Consider the following 12,281-nt stretch of genomic DNA (forward strand, 5'->3'; position numbering starts at 1 on the left):
CCTTTTCGCGCCAGTCGACTATTGAAAAGGCTAGTAGGTGTAATCCACATAATCGTATTAAGGTAACTTACTATAAAATTATTTCAAGATTTACTTAAAAACTAAAAACCACAAAAAACATAGATGAACCTCTATAAAAAAAAGTATTGAAACTATTTTTAATCCGTAATGAAATGAGTCAAATATAATAATAGCCAATACGGAATAATAATCTCTTTTTTTAAATAAAGTATAAATATGTTGTGCAGTTTATACGATGTGTTATATTTTGAAAAAAAGACAAGTAAGGTAAATCAATTGAAATTTTCATTACTGTAGCGTACTGTTAATTTGACTTCAATATAGTTGCAGATACAATTCTTAAAAATTAATTTTCATAAATTAATATTTATTTCCTCGATGTATGTTTAAATATGAAATATAAGAACTCTGACATTTTATTTATTTTATATTTTTTGTTTAATAATTAATAAAGTTTTCTATTAGGTATCTATGTTAATTTTCTTTTTTAAAGTATTGATTACATGATGCAGTAAGTATAAATAGTGTCGGCGTTATGCATTTGCGCCGATCTGCATTTCATTTGCACCGATTTTTTCTGTCATTTGCGGCAATTTTCTGTTTCATCTGCGTTGATTTTTTCTACAGGTAAATTACAGGTGAATGTTATTTTTCATTTATCATCATAGACCTCTTCCGTTAGCCAGTTGTACAAATGTTATTATCATCAATCAATTGAGATAGCATAACAACTTACTAGATTTTCCTCCACCAGTTATGAGCCAGAGGAAAACGATAACAATCTATTCTACATCGTGGAAAGCATCCATAATTGCGTTATGCATTGCGTGTTCAAAGTCAATAGGGGAGGGTTGGGATCTCATAAACATGTTTAACCCCGCCGTATTTTTGCGCCTGTCCCAAGTCAGGAGCCTCTGGCCTTTGTTAGTAATGTATTATTTTTAATTTTAGTTTATTGTGTACAATTTGGAGTTTAGTATAGCATTAATTATCACTGAACTAGTATATATATTTGTTTAGGAGTCGGCGGAAGGACGCTTCCGGGTGGGGGAGTTTTTCGCTGCATTGAAGACCTGTTGGTGATCTTCTGCTGTTTTCTGTTTTAGTTTTAGCTGAATGCATGGTCGGGTTGTTGTCTCCTTTACACAATCCCCATTTCCATTCTTAATTTAAAAACCTCCAATGAAAAAAATGAAAATTTAAAAAAACGGCGCAAATGTCACCTAATGGGAAACTGTTTTAATTATTGACCAAAAAAATATGAAATTAATAGTTAGACTTCGTATATATCATATACTAACATACATCAAGGAAAAATGTTTTAATTTGAAAAAAATAATATTTAAGATTTTTTGTCTGCAAATACACAGAAGTCAAATGCACAATAGGAAAAACTCAAATTACATGTGGAAAGATATTTGAGGAGTCACATTTGTGAATGAGCAGTAATGAGTTTGAGTTGCCTTCCCTTCTACTATTCATCAATGTATTAAAATAAACAGATCCTAGAGCTCACAAGGGTCCACATATACCTTTTCACGTGCGTAGTTTTCAAGATTAGCATCGTGATGAGGGCAGCTGCAAGAAGTCATAGCATTGATAAAGGGATACAAAAACCTATGGAATAGGTTGCTGAAAATAGATTTTCATTGCAATATGAAAACAAAATAAACAGCACATAAAAGCTAAAGTAACACGCGATATATGATACTGGTTAGTTTGCTATAAACATACAACATAGTTCCGATTGAAAAGTTGTCAAAGGTACCAGGATTATAATTTAGTACGCCAGACGAGCTTTTCGTTTACGTACGATTCATCAGTGGCGTTTATATCAAAATATTTATAAAGCTGAACTTTTCAAAAGTTTGGTAACTTATATTTTTTTATAAATCTGATTTACTGAAAGAAGACCAGGTAAGACATACCTTGGACTTTTATCATTAAAAATTAGATATAAATATAAAGAGCAGAATATTCAGATATATAAACCAACATCTTTGAATTTAATGAATTCATAAAATAACCGACTCTGAATGATTTGTGGAATAATACCGACAAAGATAATAATAAACGACCATAAATGAGATTGAGGTTATTTACTGTAGATATACATGATTGACAATATTCAGACACTAGAAAGCATGGTTATCTTCTAAGGAAGTGCAGTTTAAATATTTTTAAAAAGTTGTCTCTATTATTTGGCTTTTGCATCATTCGGTAGAATTCATTTTTTCACCAGCAAGGTTTTATAAATTGTGTTTAACCCCTTTTCCCTGTCCGTAGCATCCATATTTTCTGAAGCATAATATCATCGTTAAGAACTTAAGATCTAAAATACGGCATCCCAAAAAAATGAAGGATACAATAGACAATATCCTGTAAATAAAACAATGATAGAATATCCCTATCTTGCCTTAAACAAGTCAAATAACCTCATGCAACGCAGAATCATTTTTAATTATCTATTTATTATAACATATTTACACGTACCTAGGATAATTTGGACTTTCTTATTAAAAGATATTTACGCCGTCCGCCTCTTGACTTTCAAATAATTGCATATCATGAGTATATCATTTGTTGTAATATTCTAATAAATATGATACAAACATTAAGGGAGAAAATTGATATTCGTTGGTACATGTACACATTACAAAAAAATCTCACGAATGCAAGGAATTTAACAAAACAACTTTTAGCCAGAAAAAAAGCGAAAGAGATAATCATTTTAAAGAATAATTGAAATCATAGATGTATAAAAAAAAAAAGTTTAGCAAAAATACCGATTTCAAAACCAAATTAAAAAAGGGGAAGTGTACAAAAATCAAACGTTGTCAATCAACAACAGTAGTATACCGCGGTTCGAAATTCATAAATCGATAGAGAAAAAACAAATCCGAGTTTCAAACCAAAACCGAGGGAAACGCATCAAATATAATAAGGAGAACTACGACACAACAGAAACACAATATTAAAATGTAACACACATAGAAACGAACTATAAAGGCAACAGTAGTATACCGCTGTTCAAAACTCATAAATCCATGGTCAAAAAACAAAATCGGGGTAACAAACTAAAACCGAGGGAAACGCATTAAATATAAGAGGAGAACAACGACACAACAGTAAAATGTAACACACACAGAAACGGACCAAGCATCAGACAAATCCCACGAGAATAACAAATATAACATCAAAACCAAATACATGAATTTGGGATAGACAAGTACCGTGACACGTCTTATCGCAATGTGAAATTACACTCAAAAATAAGAGAAAACATACGACGCAACGTTATAATATAACAATAGCGAAACCCACTATATAAACCCTACTATGTTTAAACCAAGACAGTACGATTTATGTTTGATTTTGTTAAATTGGGTTTGCTTTTTAATATTCAAAATTATACTCTTTCACTTTCTCTCAATTACAAAGATGTGTGGAATGATACCGACAAAGATAACAATAAACAAACATAAATAAGATTTGGTTTACTAATATGATACGCCTTTTATTTCTCTCCCAGATGGCTGGGAGTAAAATATTGCTCCTTTTGACAGCAATGGTATTAATCATAATGGTGCCAAGCTCTTCATCCCAATTTGGAATAGTAGATGAAACATGGGACGACAACAGTAGTAAGTTAAATAGTCTATGTATTATAGAAACAACGAATGAGCGTCGATTCTTGAAAATTAGAACTCACCCTTTCTCGTCCAATGCAAACTCAGATTTGTTTTCTCCTAATTTGCATAGTAAATTGCTTTCCATGCACTATTGAATGCTTATACATTGATAACGTTTTTGGTAGATTTATTTTGAAAGTGGATTCTTAATAACCACACTAATGAAGTAAACAGTGCCCTGAGGCATTTTCCTTAGGAAAACGGTGTACTGATTAAAGATGAAGAGGACAGATTTTTTTTTTTAAATTCTAACATTGCTAATCTTTTTAATGGTACATATATGGAACAACGGCAAATATTATGAAATGGTGTAGGTAAAATAATCTCTAAATTCATTTATACCAGACATTAGAACAAACAAAATATTTATTGAAAGAAAACAATGCCAGACTGCTGATATATAAAGCAAAGGAAATTTTACAAATAGAAAAAAATATTAGTAAGGGCTGATGTTGCGACACAATGTGGACATCCTGTACATCTGTTGACTCGGAAATCGCATGAGGAAACTTGCTAGCTTCTCCTTTGTTTGACTGCATTCACCAAACTCTTGCTTCTTTTTCCTTTTTTTTTAGTGTTTTTAGTGAATTCTGAGGGATGTTGTTGTCCTACTTGTCACAGTGAATGTACCTGCTGCTGTGCCTTTGCTTGGACTAAATGAACTAAAACAGAACTATTTTATACAAATGAAATAAATAAAATTATATAAATTATATACATGTACTTCTACTGTGATTTCTGTCTATTTGTACGTGTTTTGTACAAGATATATGAATTGTAGTAAGATGTCAATTATTTATAGGTATGACGGGCCTACTTTACAGATGTAATGGCGTTTTGACATATTGAAAATAGGGGAAGCAGTGGAGATTGAACATGCACTTACAAACTTTGACTAAGTTTTGAGATTATTGATTTCATAATTTTTGACATATGAGAGGAGAAAATTTATTATAATTTCAAATTGTTTATTTTATGTGAGAATGAAAATTTAAATAAAAGAAAACTTGCATAATATTATTTATATTTTTCTCATTATCTACGAAATGCTTTGTAAAAGCAAGATAACATTTTATTATTGAAAACAATATTTGGCCATCGGATGTCTTAACGTATTGTAACTAAGAAAATGTATCTGTCAGATGTAACCCTTCAATCTTCTAAGATAATCAAATATTAAGTTTGGTGCACGTATCATTGTGTTGTTTTTTCGTTGTTCTAGTTTGGAGCTATAATTTGAATAAATGAACCAGTTCCAATAAAACTGTTTTTCAGAATATGATTCTAAAATTAAAAAGAACTATTACTTGGAATAATTGGGGTCTAACAGCTGCATACACATTATAAAGAATAAAAAGAGTTATCCCTAGTTTAACATATAAATGAAAGTTACTATGCATAAAACTTGGGGGTAAGATAAAAATTTAGGATAGAATTATACAATTTAATCAAAAAGTTAAGTAAATTATACGTCTCGGCATGATAAGGTTATTGAGAACTCATATAAGCATGATTCCACTAAACCCGATGCTAGGGGCCGTATTAAACTTGCAGTGTGGTAAGATTTTTTTTGGCTATGTGTTGAAGGCCTCTTTGACTTTGAGATGAAGAACATCAACAAAAGCGGTTTTCCAATTACATCATCAACTTTGATGCAACTATGTGAACATAGATATAAGTCTATCATATCATTAACACTTTCATGCTCACAGCTTTTTGTGTGAAGAGAAAAGTTCGAAGATAAGTGTTTTTTTTTTAAAATAATATCTATGTACATCAATAACAATAGAGCTAATTCGTATAACAGAAAGAGGGGTGTAAAAATGTTCACTGCACGAAGCTTTCTCTAATTCATCAGCAATAACAGATGTGACTGAATAAGGATAACAAAGCATTTTTACTTTCAAATGTTAAAATATAAATATCAGATACACATATTATCAATTTCCCATTTCTCAGCAGTAACATACCATCTGCCCCTTCGTATGGTGTTTACATATCACAATTGATACGTTATTCACGTGCTTGTTCACACTATACGGACTTCATATACAGGAGTGTGCTACTTACGCAGAAACTTCTCCAACATAGTTATGAGGAGGACAGATTAAAATTGACACTCCGTAAATTTTATGGACTCCATCACGAATTGGTGGATCCATACGATGTGTGTTTAACCAAACTAGCTACGGACATTTTTACCACTTGGTAGATTGTGGTTTGTCGTCTAATCTTTTAATTACCAAACGTGACTTATTCCCGATTGTGACTGTTTTGCTGAGTGTGAATTCGCATTACTATAAGACGTGTTACGGTACTTGTCTATCCCAAATTCATGTATTTAGTTTAAATGTTTAATGTTATATTTTGTAATTCTCATCGGATTTTGTCAAATGTGTTGACGTCTTTTCTATTATATTTATGTGTTATGGAAACAAAAATTATTCACCGCCGTCATTTATTAGATTTAATTTTGGTCAACATAATCTGTACGATAATTTACGTTTGAAGTTGGATTCATAACAAACTGCACATATATATATATATATATATATATATATATATATATATATATATATATATATATATATATATATATATATATATATATATATATATATTATAGTTAATTGCTATTAATAAGTATTGCAATATTCATTGTGTTTAAAAACAATATCAGTATTTAGTTCTATTTTAATCTTTAATCAATCCTAATTCTATCTTACTTTTGAGATATAGTTTTTCATATGTGACGTAATTTTTAATGCCTTTTCACCATCGTATGTGACGTCATTTTCATAATTAACTGCGTTGAGGCCTGGACTGAGTCGGGTGTGTCTATTCTGTGTTGGTCATTCATTATGTATTCGTGTTTGTTTTATGTAATGAGTTAATACTTCAGTTTCATTATGTATATCTGTTATATTCATTTGATAAAATTTACTGATTGCAATAGCATTAATATGATATTATTACGTAAGTATTTCTGTATTGGCCTTGTTATTGGTCCGAGGCTTGCTGTATTGGCCTGAGGCGAAGCCGAAGGCCAATACAGCTGGCCGAGGACCAATAACAAGGCCAATACAGAAATACACGTAATAATATCTTTATTAATTAACTACAGTGTTACAATATTTTCTTAATATCATTTCAAGAGATAAATATTTTTACCTTGAAGTGGAACTATCCAAATCTCAGTTTGTTTCTTTGTATTAGATGCAATACATAATGATCTGGTGCTGTTTCCAGGTGTCTTCAGCATTTTCTCATCTGATGAATTTTTCTACCCTTTTCAGTCACTATAAAGTGTTACAACTTAAATTTAGACGCAACACATAAATAGTAATTGGAAAGGTACTGCCATTGCATGTGTTATGCAGAAACTAATTTAAAATCGATGTGTACAATCGTGAAATTATGAGGTCGTCAAGAAATGAACTTTGTGATAATCTACTCGTTCCCCAAACCTGAAATAGTTCTATCGTCTGCTTTCAAAATACCTTTTAAATGAATGTGACCGTCTTTCGCCTGAAATGTATGCCATACTGACATTTTCAGCATGTTTAAGATCACTATTAAAAAAATGACAACTGCGTCTTCAAAACAACTGTTTACCTTCAGTTTGTGTTTATCGTGACTTTCGATGTAAAATCTAGAGACGTTCCGAATTCCTGCACTTGTGTCAACTCGGCCAATATAGAATAACTCGGCCAATACAGAAAAAAATCTGTATTGGCCGAGTTATTCTGTATTGGCCTAGTTTACACATTATATTGCATAGGCAGTTTTCATCATATTAAGTCCAATAACAGTGTAGTTAATTAATAATTGTTCTAAATAATAAGGATGTTCTTATCCCATGCATAAAAACTTAGCCGTATTTGACACAACCTTTTTCAACTTTTGATCTTCAGTGCTGTACAATTTTGTATTTTTTTTTCGCTTTCGATCTTTTATATCTGAGCGTCACTGGTGAGTCTTGTGTGGACGAGGCGCGTTTTTGACGTATTAAATTTTAAACCTGATGCTTTTTGTTATTCATTAATCATGTGTTTCTTTGTCCAATACGTTTTCCTATTTATTTGCATTGTAGTCCTGTAATATTTTGTTGTCATTTCTATGTTATATTTAACATTGCCATTAAAGTGCGAGGTTTGGCATGCCACAAAACCAGGTTCAACCCACCATTTTTTCCTTTAAAAATGTCCTGTACCAAGTCAGGAATATGGCCATTGTTATATTATAGTTTGTTTCTGTGTGTGTTACAATTTAACGTTGTGTCGTTTGTTTTCTCTTATTTTTGAGTGTAAATTGACATTGCGATAAGACGTGTCACGGTACTTGTCTATCCCAAATTCATGTATTTGGTTTTGATGTTATATTTGTTATTCTCGTGGGATTTTGTCTGATGCTTGGTCCGTTTCTGTGTGTGTTAGTTACATTGTAGTGTTGTGTCGTTGTTCTCCTCTTATATTTATGCGTTTCCCTCAGTTTTAGTTTGTTACCCCGATTTTGTTTTTTGTCCATGGATTTATGAGTTTGAACAGCGGTATACTACTGTTGCCTTTATGGAATAGGACTTGTTAATTAACAGGTTGGTAGTTCGTGAGGATTTATATTGTACTTTGTGCTATGAAATCCAAGACTAAAAAATAAAAAAGGGAGAACAAGTCTTTCTCAACCACTTTTGTACTACTTCTGGTTACTTGAATTAATACAAAACCAGTGAGAGAAATAATTAAAAATATTTCTGTAAATAACTATATGTAATTTATAAATAGGTTCATGTAATTTGAACCAATATAAAAATGTCACATATTCCTTAAACATCCCTACTGTAGATATTTGAAAAGACGGACCTTTTAAATAATAACAAGAATGTGTCCATAGTACACGGATGCCTCACTCGCACTATCATTTTCTATGTTTAGTGGACCGTGAAATCGGGGTAAAAACTCTAATTGGCATTTTAATTAGAAAGATCATATCATAGGGTACATGTGTACTAAGTTTTAAGTTGATTGGACTTCAACTTCACCAAAAACAACCTTGACCAAAAACTTTAACGTGAAATTTGCACTATCATTTTCTATGTTCATTGGACCGTGAAATTGGGGTAAAAACTCTAATTTGGCATTAAAGTTAGAAAGATCATATCATAGGGCACATGTATACTAAGTTTCAAGTTGATTGGACTTCAACTTCATCAAAAACTACCTTGACCAAAAACTTTAACCTGAAGCGGGACAGACGGTCAAACGAACGGACGGACGAACGAACGGACAGACAGACGTACGAAAGGACGCACATACCAGAAAACATAATGCCTCTCTACTATCGTAGGTGGGGCATAAAAAAATCATGTCTTTTTCAGGACATCTGATCCAACCATGTAGTATGGCATGTTATTGAGATATGGTTCTGGTTGATGGATGTTCATGAAGGACCTGTAGTACAAAGTATATCACTGGATTGAGCTCTCTGTCTTAGTGTATTATTAAAGTGCATTGCTTTGAGCTCGGTTCATTGTTATGCAATTCATTCTTTGTGAAATAAAGATTTGACAGATAACTCTCATGTACAAGGATTTCTCAAATTCTTATCATTTCTATGTACAATGTAAGTAACAGGGAGATAAAAGCATTTTATTTTTGTTTGAACCAAACATTATTTGTCCATTGACTAAATTAAAAAAAAAAGAGAACAAATTTACACAACAATGCTACTCCCGCTACTAGAAAAATGATGCTAGGTTGTATTAATACATCTGTAATGCCTACTGATGACTCGGTCCTGAGTGTAAATGGTCATTCAATTATGTTAAAAATAAGACCAAAATTTATAAGGCCTATCTGGCGTAATTGATTTCTGAAACTATATTTCATTGTACATGTTCAACATTTTTCACTCGTTTGTTTATTTTGTGTGAATTAACATTGTAACAGTAAATGTTAATTACAACAGTAACACTTTCATACCACAACAAATACTGGATTGGTATCACTTATATTTGTATCCACATATTAACAAAAAAAAAAATGAAAAGAGAATAATTTTGCAATACCATTTTCATATTGAATACTATAACTTTTTAGATATTTGGACATATTAAGTAAATGTTTATAATATCCACTTGACATGCTTGAAATTCTTTCAGATAACTTTTGGAGCAGTTATGAGTCTTTGAAGTGCTCAGAAAGTTTCTTTCGGTGATATCATTTTCATATTGGTCAAAACTTTGTTTTGCTTTCACCAGCTTTGAAGGAGATATTATCAAAAAATTGATAGAAAACGGCACAGAAGCTTACTTTCTAGCTCATCAGGCCCAAGCATCATGTTAGGCATTGTCATTACTATAAACCAATAAATGTCTTCTAATCTGAGGATGAATTCAACATTTTAAAGTGTTTTACTAATGATACTGACAAGCCACCACAAAGATATATAAATAGAACCATACAAATAGTTAGCAAATACATATAAAAAAAGATGTGATATGATTGCCAATGAGACAATTCTCCACAACAGACCAAAATGACATAGAAATTAACAATTACAGGTCACCGCACAACCTTCAACAATGAGCAAAGCTAATACAGCATAGTCAGATATAAAAGGTCTCGAAATGACAATGTAAAACAATTGAAAGGAGAAAAATAACAGGCTTATTTATGTACAAATAATAAAGAAAAAACGAATATGTAACACATGAACAAACGACAACCACTGAATTACAGGCTCCTTATATCATGTTCTCAGATATCATCTCCCAATTTTTTAAAAAAAAACACGAAAAATTGAACCTATTATGTGTTGCTCTCCTAGCTATAAGATGTATCCAAAATCAAAGATGTGGGACATATTCTATCATTATCATTTGGTAACTAATGCAATTAGTGTCTCTTCCATGCCCGTCTTGAACATACAAATTAAACTTTGCAATATCTGAATATGCATTTTCGTACCGTGAAACCTTTTTTTCTGAAATATTTGCGAGAGTGGAATACCTGTGCTGCAGTAGACTCGGAAACGGAATAAGGAAATTTACTAGCTGTAACTTTGTTCGACTGTATTCATCAATTTTTCTTATTTTTCTTATCTTTTTAGAGTTTCCGTTTCCAACTACGTCCAGATGTTGTTGTCCTAATTGCCACAGAGGTTGTAGCTGCTGCTGCGCCAAATGAAATAAAAATAAAGAAGATTGCACATTTGCATAAATGATATAGATGTACATGTTTTCTTTTTGTCATTTCTGTTTATTTGTGCCTGTTTCAATTTTAAGATAGATGAATATTATTATTATCAAAAGATTTGTACGAACGTAATTTACAATTGTTTTGCCGTTTAGACATTTTGACAATAGCGCAAATCAGTGGAGATTATACATGTAATTTTAAAATGATGTCAAAGTTTTAAGATCAATTTTATTAAAATTTCAAAGATTTTTTTGGTCATGTGAGAATGGAAATTCTAACATGACGTCATTCAAACGCTTTGAGTACACACCCGTGGTAAAATATGAATATATTAATTTGGCTGTTCCGACCGTACACCCACGTCATATGCTTTTTTATGAATGAATATAAGCATGTTACGTGCAAATGCACGTTTGTGAAACCGAAAATCATCGAAAATCATCCCTCTGGGTAAAATATTTGTCATAAAGGGCCAACCCATGGAAAAATCGAGATAAATTCAAGCCCCCATGAATTATTTCTTAAATAAACTAAAAGAAATATCGCCTAATGTTATTTATATTCATACTCATTGTTGAAGCCTTGAAGACTATGATTATCCTTCGACACCTTATATAAACGCAATTAACTTCATTCTTGAAAGAAGTATTTAACCGTAGGATGTCTAAACTTATCGTGGAAAAGAAAAACAATGTCTCGCAGATGTATAAACAAGTGGTAGTATTTACAACTTTTTATAATAGAACCTGAACAAAACAGTGTGGCCACTTACACGTAATATACAGTAAAAATAATTTAACCCTTTTGACATATAAATGAAAATAAATACACACAAAATGTTCGGGATAAGATTACAATTGTGGATAGAAATGTACAATCTGATTGAAAAGTCAAGTAAATAAACTCATCATAGATACCAGGATTAAATTTCGCATTTACGCCAGACGCGCGTTTCGTCTAAGTTTAATCTAATTTATAAATATGCCTATATCAACTATAGTTCATGTCAGCATAGAAGTGCTGACTACTGGGCTGGTGATACTCTTCGGAAATTAAAACTCCACCATCAGTGGCATCGACCCAGTGGTTGTAAATAAACTCATCAGATACCAAGATTAAATTTTGTATTAAAGCCAGACGCGCGTTTCGTCAAAAAAAGACTAATCAGTGACGCTCAAAAAGTTAAAAAGGCTAAATAATGTACGAAGTTGAAGAGCATTGAGGACCAAAATTCCTAAATGTTTTGCCAAATACAGCTAAGGTTATATATTCCTGAGGTAGAAAAGCCTTAGTATTTCAAAATTTTTGTAAACGGTTAATTTATAAATATGACCATATCAATGATAGTTCATGTCAGCACAGAAGTAAATTG

At 31.6% G+C, this 12,281-nt stretch overlaps 1 long non-coding RNA gene across 1 annotated transcript; it reads left to right on the top strand.

Annotated features, from left to right (window-relative positions):
• Nucleotides 1-3,551: 3,551 nt before the first annotated feature.
• On the top strand, nt 3,552-4,728 carry LOC143069369 (uncharacterized). The gene is made up of 2 exons (XR_012976383.1): nt 3,552-3,665; nt 4,289-4,728. It is a non-coding gene; the product is annotated as an uncharacterized LOC143069369 (long non-coding RNA).
• The last annotated feature ends 7,553 nt before the right edge of the window (nt 4,729-12,281 follow it).

Source organism: Mytilus galloprovincialis, chromosome 1 (assembly GCF_965363235.1).
Source record: "Mytilus galloprovincialis chromosome 1, xbMytGall1.hap1.1, whole genome shotgun sequence".
Taxonomy (NCBI): Eukaryota; Metazoa; Mollusca; class Bivalvia; order Mytilida; family Mytilidae; genus Mytilus; species Mytilus galloprovincialis.